The sequence below is a fragment of the Salvelinus fontinalis genome, chromosome 15 (genome assembly GCF_029448725.1).
Source record: "Salvelinus fontinalis isolate EN_2023a chromosome 15, ASM2944872v1, whole genome shotgun sequence".
NCBI lineage: Eukaryota > Metazoa > Chordata > Actinopteri > Salmoniformes > Salmonidae > Salvelinus > Salvelinus fontinalis.
The window spans coordinates 14,799,949-14,807,873 of record NC_074679.1 but is presented as its reverse complement, the minus strand read 5'-3'; positions in this window follow the sequence as shown (position 1 = coordinate 14,807,873).

The window sequence follows — 7,925 nt, the reverse complement described above, 5'->3', positions numbered from 1 at the left end:
ACTGGTATCCAGGCAACGGTTGCTTTTAATGCATCGAAAACCATTCCAGTAATTCCATTTATACGGATAAAACACTCTCGCAAATAGATTACCTGCTGCATGTGATCTCCCTTCTCTGTGAAATCGTGGCACAGGGCCACATCCTCCCACTGCCTCTAAGTCCATTAAAATACAGATGAGAGCATTTTACTGCATGGGGCCAGAAGCGACACCTCCCATCTAATCCGCTAACAAATAAAAACATCAGATGAATTACGTGTAATCGAGAGGCGCTATAACTTGGCACCGGCATTGGAGAAATGAAGCAAAATGAGGCTTTATTTGGGTAAATATTTGGATTTCATTTGATTAAGCTCTGTTCTGGGTGTATAATTAGCTAGTATGTATAGATTGAGAAAACGGGGCTATCTTGGAGAGTGCTTACGTTAGGTGTACTTCTAAATGTTCTGCTTGGCACTGGTGCTTGTGTTCGCCACGTGGATGGCCGCCTACATACAAGATGTATGTATGCAAGATTTGGGAGGAGCTGCAGAAAACGTTTAAACACTTCTTTCCATTTTGAAAAGTTCCAGAATTTTCTAAAGTCAATTCCGAGACAGTCTTTCATAGACGCTTCTCTCCATGAATGGTCAGCACAGCAGCACACGTGAAACACTCAATATCTTCAAAACCAAGCACACAATACTGCCTTGACAGCCCAATCGTTCCTCTGTCGGAATCTCATCTCCTTAAAACACTATTTATTCAGCACACATCCTTTTAATGCCTGGTCTTGGCAAGAGAGCCTGAAACCCTGCACCTTAATTCCATTAGCCTGTTCCTCCAATGAGAATCTAAGGCTAACAGGAACACAGACTCTCCCTCTGAAAACACTGGGCTTATTCTCTCAGGAGCACTTTAATATCACTAATAGCCTCCAAAGTTTTGATCAATTATTCTGATATACAGTATGTGTAATGCCAAGCCAGTTTAGGCTAATGTGCAAAGATGGATGAAGATATGAAACGCCACACGGACATTCAGAAGCTAATATCAGTATACAAAAAACATCTCATCCCTTTGTTATAACACTGTGATTAATATTTAATGTAGTACTCCACAACATAAGGGCGTTTTTTTTTGTTATTACACAAGCAGAATATGGACCATTGCTATTGCACTCATGTAATAACAAAAAACATAGAACGTGCAATTAGAAACCAATTACAGTACTAAAACTGTTCCTTCTAGTAATAGTGGCAAGGAATATGCATACGCTTAAACCTTATCAGTCTATGTCGGGAGTGCAGCTTCCCACCATTGTGGGTCAAAGACAGGCGCTTCATTTCAGTCCTCAAATGGGGCTTAGCTATTGTGGATGAGAGACTGGAGTTTCACTTCAAATGGGGCTTAGTTATTGTGGCTCAAAAGACTGAATCTTTATTTCAAACGTGACTCAGCTCTATAGAGGGGATTCTTTTTAGACCCTGATGCCCTTGACGAGTCAGGGGAGGGACATTGGAGAGAGAGGGAGAGAGAAGGAGAGCGAAAAAGAGAGATAGATTGACATAGAGACAGAGAGAGATCATTCCAAAGGAGAAAGTGAAGGATAAAGTGTTTGTACCTTTGTGTCTGATCCTATAGAGAGTGTGGGAGAGAGGGGTGAGGAGGGGTGAGGACTAGGGTGAGGAGAGTGAGGGGGGTGAGGGAAGGATAAGAGCCAAAGAGGATTAGGGGCCGTGAGACCTTTGTTGTTGTGATCAGTTAAAAGTACTAGCTCTCAATCACCCACCTGGCTAGTTGAATGCACTATACCAGCACATTTGTGTGTGAAGAACGGGAGTACAGGCCACCTTGATGAAGCCTGTAGAAAAAAGAGAACTGATGTCAGTTTGACATTTCAGACGTTTCAGAGTGTATGAAATTAGTTTCAGTTTGTTCCGATTTGCATGTTTCACGTAATGGCATGATCAACTACACTACAGTTTTTACAGAGCAGCAGCCAAGTAATACAGGCCCTACTGGAATATACAGTATATGGTAACCATAACAACACCAAGGAACTCTGCACCTATTACAAACACATGACCCATAAATTACCCCCCTCGCAATAACAACTCTAAGTATGGGTGGTAGGTGTGCGTGAGTCTCTCTGTGTGTGTGTGTGTGTGTGTGTGTGTGTGTGTGTGTGTGTGTGTGTGTGTGTGTGTGTGTGTGTGTGTGTGTGTGTGTGTGTGTGTGTGTGTGTGTGTGTGTGTGTGTGTGTGTGTGTGTGTGTGTGTGTGTGTGTGTGTGTGTGTTGGACTTGTTCTCTATTCCTTGGTAGTCGGTCAAGCCAGTCACATGGAGAGGAGTGTGTTTCCTACATTAACTCTCTCTTCCCTCTGCACTGTATAAACAGTGCAAGATTGAGTAAGAACAACATAGCTGTGGGTGATACCTAGGAGGAAGTGAGCCCTGGTGAAGGCATGGGATAGGGGTTAGGCAAGCGGACACTGGGTCTGGAGCGTGCCGTTAAAACTCAGGCAAGACAGTTCCCGCAGAATCCAAGAAGTTGCAGGCAGAGGCGGTATCACAAGCCAGTTTCAGGGCTCAGGCACAACTCTCAATTCCCCATCGGTTAGAAGATCATGGGACGTGGGATTGAAATGACACCGACATCACATGTCAGCGTTGTGTCTGAAACTTTACATAGACTAGCATGGCGCGCAACACAAACACAAAATGATTTAAATCACAAATAAAACCAAACCCCCTGACAAACTGATGCATTTGGGAAATCCATTCCTATAGGTTTAGAACAACAAGGCACGCCTGTAACTTCAATACCACCATTATCACCATGGATCAGACTGTTGCCTTGGCTACAGATTAAGCTTTCGCTCAAAGGATGGACAGAGGAATGAAAAAAGGACAGCAGCAGACCTTCCCCTCCATCTCCTCCCTCCCCCTCCTCTTCATCAGAGGAGGCTGGTGGGAGGATCTATAGGAGCTCATTGTTATGGCTGGAATGGAATAAATGAAATGGTATCAAACGCATCAAACATATAGAAACCACATATTTTACTCCGTTCCATTAATTCCATTCCAGCCATTACAAGGAGCCCTTTCCTCCTGTAGCTCCTCCCACCAGCCTCCTCTGGTCTTCATCCCCCAGAAGTGCCAGCTGTGTGCCATGCGAGGGGGTTGAGGATGGGGGTAAAGGGGACACTAGGAGGAGGTTTGGAGTGGGCCTCTCCAGCCTGAGCCTTCTGGCTGCGTCTCAGGGAGATACTGGCCCTTTGTCTCCTCTCCAATCTGGCCACATCTCCCCTTGAGCATCCTGCTTGCCTGCCTTGGGCTGCCTGATGCCTGCTGTAGCCTCTCACATATCAATGGAGCCCCAATTGGGTGGTCAGACAGAGACAAGCCCAGCTAGGATGGCTAGTGAGGGGTGGCAGGGATTGTGGAGGGCCAGCGCTATGTTCCAAACTGGAGACTGTCTGTCTGATTGGAGCTTCTGGTGTTGGTTGGTTCTCAGTAATTTACAGCCCACATACTTGAGTTCTATGTCTATAGTCCAATTGTCATTGTTTCATAACTGTAAATTATTCTTAGTTTTGCATAGGAAATATATTGAACTTTGTAAAAAGCACATTCATATTGTCAGTTGAATAACTTATTTATATATTTCCTCAGCTTTTCAGTGGTTTATTATGTCCAGAGTGAAAGCGTGATCTTGCTATTATAGCCATTAGCAGCCCAGATATCGGAATTTCTGATGCATCAAATTGTTATAGCCTAATGGAACAAAGTGACTTCGGGTGACAACCTATTCTTTCAAATCGAACAATAGGAAAACACTAAAGCCCCGCCCCTGCGGTCGATGTTGCTACAAGAGTCGTGCGCAAATGTTTTATGTGTACACTACTGCACGCGACGGCCTAGCGGTAACCTCTCAATCCTGCTCAATCAACAACAGAGCACTATGCTTACATCGCGAATACAAATTGGACATATATGTAAACTTCGCTGCGAACCGGTGCCGCTTGGATGCCCTTCTTCAGTAAGCGAAAGGAACGCAGAACTCGCTCAAACCGAACCTGAGAAATAATTTTACCTCAGCCCCTATCATAATCGGATGATGAGGATAATAGACCGAATGAAATATATATATATATTTTTTAAAGGTGGTGTGTTAGATAAAAACGAGATATAAGTGCAACTTTATAGGCTAATGTTAAGATTTATCTCACTTGTTTTCTGAAACGCGTTTTACAGTAAGCTTTGTCTGCACGTTTTTTTTTAAACAGGCTATATATAATAAGCAATCTATTCCTATGTAATTATTAGAACTGCATAAAAAGGCTTGACATTATTGTTTTGCTATTTTAAAAAGGCTGGCCGTTTATTCGAACCATTTTATTTTACAACTAAACTTCTTTGACGCAAAATTAAATTATTGTGATAATGATAAATCTTATTTGATCTATAGTAGCTAGACTGAACGGAATCGAAAACAACTATTGGACTCTACAGTATGTCTTCACAATGTTCATGGTCTAAAATAACACTTTTAGGGATAGTCAAAAAGTGCCTACTCTGTTGCAAAAGGCTGACAATCAGTTATGTGGAGCTGCAGACAATTTCTGACGCTGGCCTGTGGGGCGCACGTCAACTATAGTCTACTGAACAAAAATATAAACGCAACATGCAACAATTTTAATGAGTTTTAAAATTTTAAGATTTTACTGAGTTACAGTTCATATAAGGTAATCAGTACATTGAAATAAATAAAGTAGGCCCTAATCTATGGATTTCACATGACTGGGAATCATAGGAGGCTGGTAGGAGGAGCTACAGGAGGACAGGCTCATTGTAATGGCTGGAATGGAATTGATGGAACAGAATCAAACATGGTTTCCATATGTTTGATGTATTTGAATCTGTTCCGTTTATCGCATTCCTGACATTACAATGAGCCCATCCTTCTATAGGTCCTCCCACCAGCCTCCTCTGCTTGGAATACAGATATGCATCTGTTGGTCACGGATACCTTAAAAAAGGTTGGGGTGTGGGTAAAAAAAAACAGTCAGTATCTGGTGTGACCACCATTTGCCTTATGCAGCGCGACACATCTCCTCATAGAGTTGATCAAGCTGTTAATTGTGGCCTGTGGAATGTTGTCCCACAAGTTGCTGGATATTGGCGGGAACTGGAACACACTGTTGTACACGTCGATCCAGAACATCCCAAACGTGCTTGTCGTGATGTGTGTTTTGTCCTAAATTTTTATTTAATTTCTATTCATTTTTAATCCCAGTCCCCATCCCCACAGGAGGCCTTTTGCCTTTTGGTAGGCCGTCATTGTAAATAAGAATTTGTTCTTAACTGACTTGCCGAGTTAAAAAAGTTAAATATATCTATTTTTTTAAAGCTTAATGGGTGACATGTCTGGTGAGTATGCAGACCATGGAAGAACGGACATTTTCAGCTTCCAAGAATTGTCTACAGATCCTTGCGACATGGGGGCTGTGCATTATCATGCTGAAACATGAGGTGATGACAGCGTATGAATGGCACGACAATGGGATCTCGATAAAATGTAATTGTGTTCGTTGTCCATAACTTATGCCTACACATACTATAACCCCACCGCCATCATGGGGCACTCTGTTCACAACGTTGACATCAGCAAACCGCTCACCCACACAACGCCATACATGTGGTCTGCAGTTGTGAGGCCGGTTGGACATACTGCCAAATTCTCTAAAATTACGTTGTAGGCGGCTTATGGTAGAGCAATGAACATTCAATTATCTGGCAACAGCTCTGGTGGACATTCCTACAGTCTGCATGCCAATTGCACGCTCCCTCAAAACTTGACACATCTGTGGTATTGTATCGTGTGACAAAACTGCACATTTTAGAGTGGCATCTTTTTGCCCCCAGCACAAGGTGCACCTGTGTAATGATTATGCCACACCTGTCAGGTGTATGGATTATTTTGTCAAAGGAGAAATTCTCAATAACAGGGATGTAAACTAATTTGTGCCCAAAATCTGAGAGAAATAAGCTTCCCTTTAAGCTTCCCTTTACATGTTGCGTTTATAGTTTTGTTCTGTGTAGTTAGCAGTACTGCATTTTAAAAATGTATTTAGAGTGGTTGAAGCTTTTATAAAAAATATGTTTAATGAAGAAACAAGTTCTAGTTCAGTTTCCCTGAGAGGTTGGCAATTGTCATGTTGAGGAAGTAAAATATATTGAATATTTTAATTGATATTTTAATTGTTTTATATTATTTTTATTTTGCATATCTACTTCAGAATGCTTTGAAAACTAAAACTTGGCCTCTATTGTTTAATGGGACAGATGTGTCCAAACTCCTTACTTTGTTATGCTGGCAGCCAGTCCTTTTCTTGTCAAATTATTTTCACAAACTGAAGAAGGGAGACTTTTCCAACTCAAATGTAAGTTAAGAAATGTTAATGATGCAGGTGTGCGGGCCCCGCAGCACCGAGGTGACGAATCAAACTCCGATCTCTCACAGTTCGGTTCCATTGATCAGCTGAGACCTCGCGCTGATTGACAGCCCCCGTCGCCATAGCAGCCGCCTGAGTGGCGCCGTGAGGACTGGCCCGAGGGCTGCTGTGAATGGGTGACGTCACGGGGCTGGCGCCAGAGAGTCTGCGAGAGTATGAGCTCGCGGCGCAATTCAGTACTGCCGCTCGCTTGGTGCCAATTCATCACCTGTCAGGGATCAGTCAGGGTGTCATGCGAAATGTACACAGCTGGGAGAACAAAAAGAAGAGAGAAAATGAAAAAATCGGATTAGGCCTACACCAGATGTGGACACGACTGCAAGAATTCCACATCGCATCACAGTAGAAATGAATAAAGGCTTGTTAAGAAGGCGAAGTTGTCTCTTGGCTGCAAAATCAAAACTGTATAATGTGTGTAAATTGCTGCCTTCCAAACATTAAATAGCCTCTTTTTATGCAAGTGTAGGCTATTTCTCTTCGAGAAATGTATTTCACATAGAGAAATGTCAAGCATGTTGCAGAATAGTTGGTGGGTGGGTAGATGGTGATATGCATTTGTTTGCATAAGATTTGTTATTGCACATGAGAGCTCAGTTTTAACAGAGGACAGACTACATACACCAAACCTAATCAATTGCACTGTGCTTGCCAGGATTGCATTTTTTTGTTAAAATACTGTATTTGTTCTGCAATACTATTTAGGGCTTTTGGTGTTTTGCAGCGCATTTCTCTCAAATCTATTTTCACCGTCATTTTTGGAATAGTATCCATATTATCATTGTTATGAAATATATCCACAATTTTTTTTTTTATCTAAATAATATTTTGTTGCAGCTGTGCTCAAGGAGAAGACACACATTCTCATCCATTGAAGACGTTGTCACTATGACCCCTAATGCGTTTGTTAAAAATTCATTGACTTTTGTGAGCAACCCAATTTAATCCACAAAGCAAAACGAACACCCGCTGCAGCCCACAACAGCCCCGGGGCAATTCGTTTGTGCCGCATCACTCCGCGCGCTTTCGAGCTCATTGCACGGCACCAGTTGGATAATGCAGCGTTTAATTTATACACAGGAATGCTATTATAGCCTTAACATGTTCGCAACCAAAGGATCTGTTTAACAATGAATTACATTATTGTCAATCTTTGAGGTCGTATAATGGCCTTCCTGACGCAATGTTTTCTAAATTGTGTTGAGGACCTTTAAACACAGTGTCAATCCAGATGTCATCCAAGTGGCCCCATACACATTGTGACAGTCACTCTCTTTGACCAGTAGTCACAGATTTCTCACAATAATGTGCATAATCATACAACTATATTATTTCAAATATTCCCTATTCTGCAGATTCAGAATCCATATTTCCCCACTGATCCAATTCGTGCGCAAGCATACCATATAGGTCAGGTCCGAAGTCCGG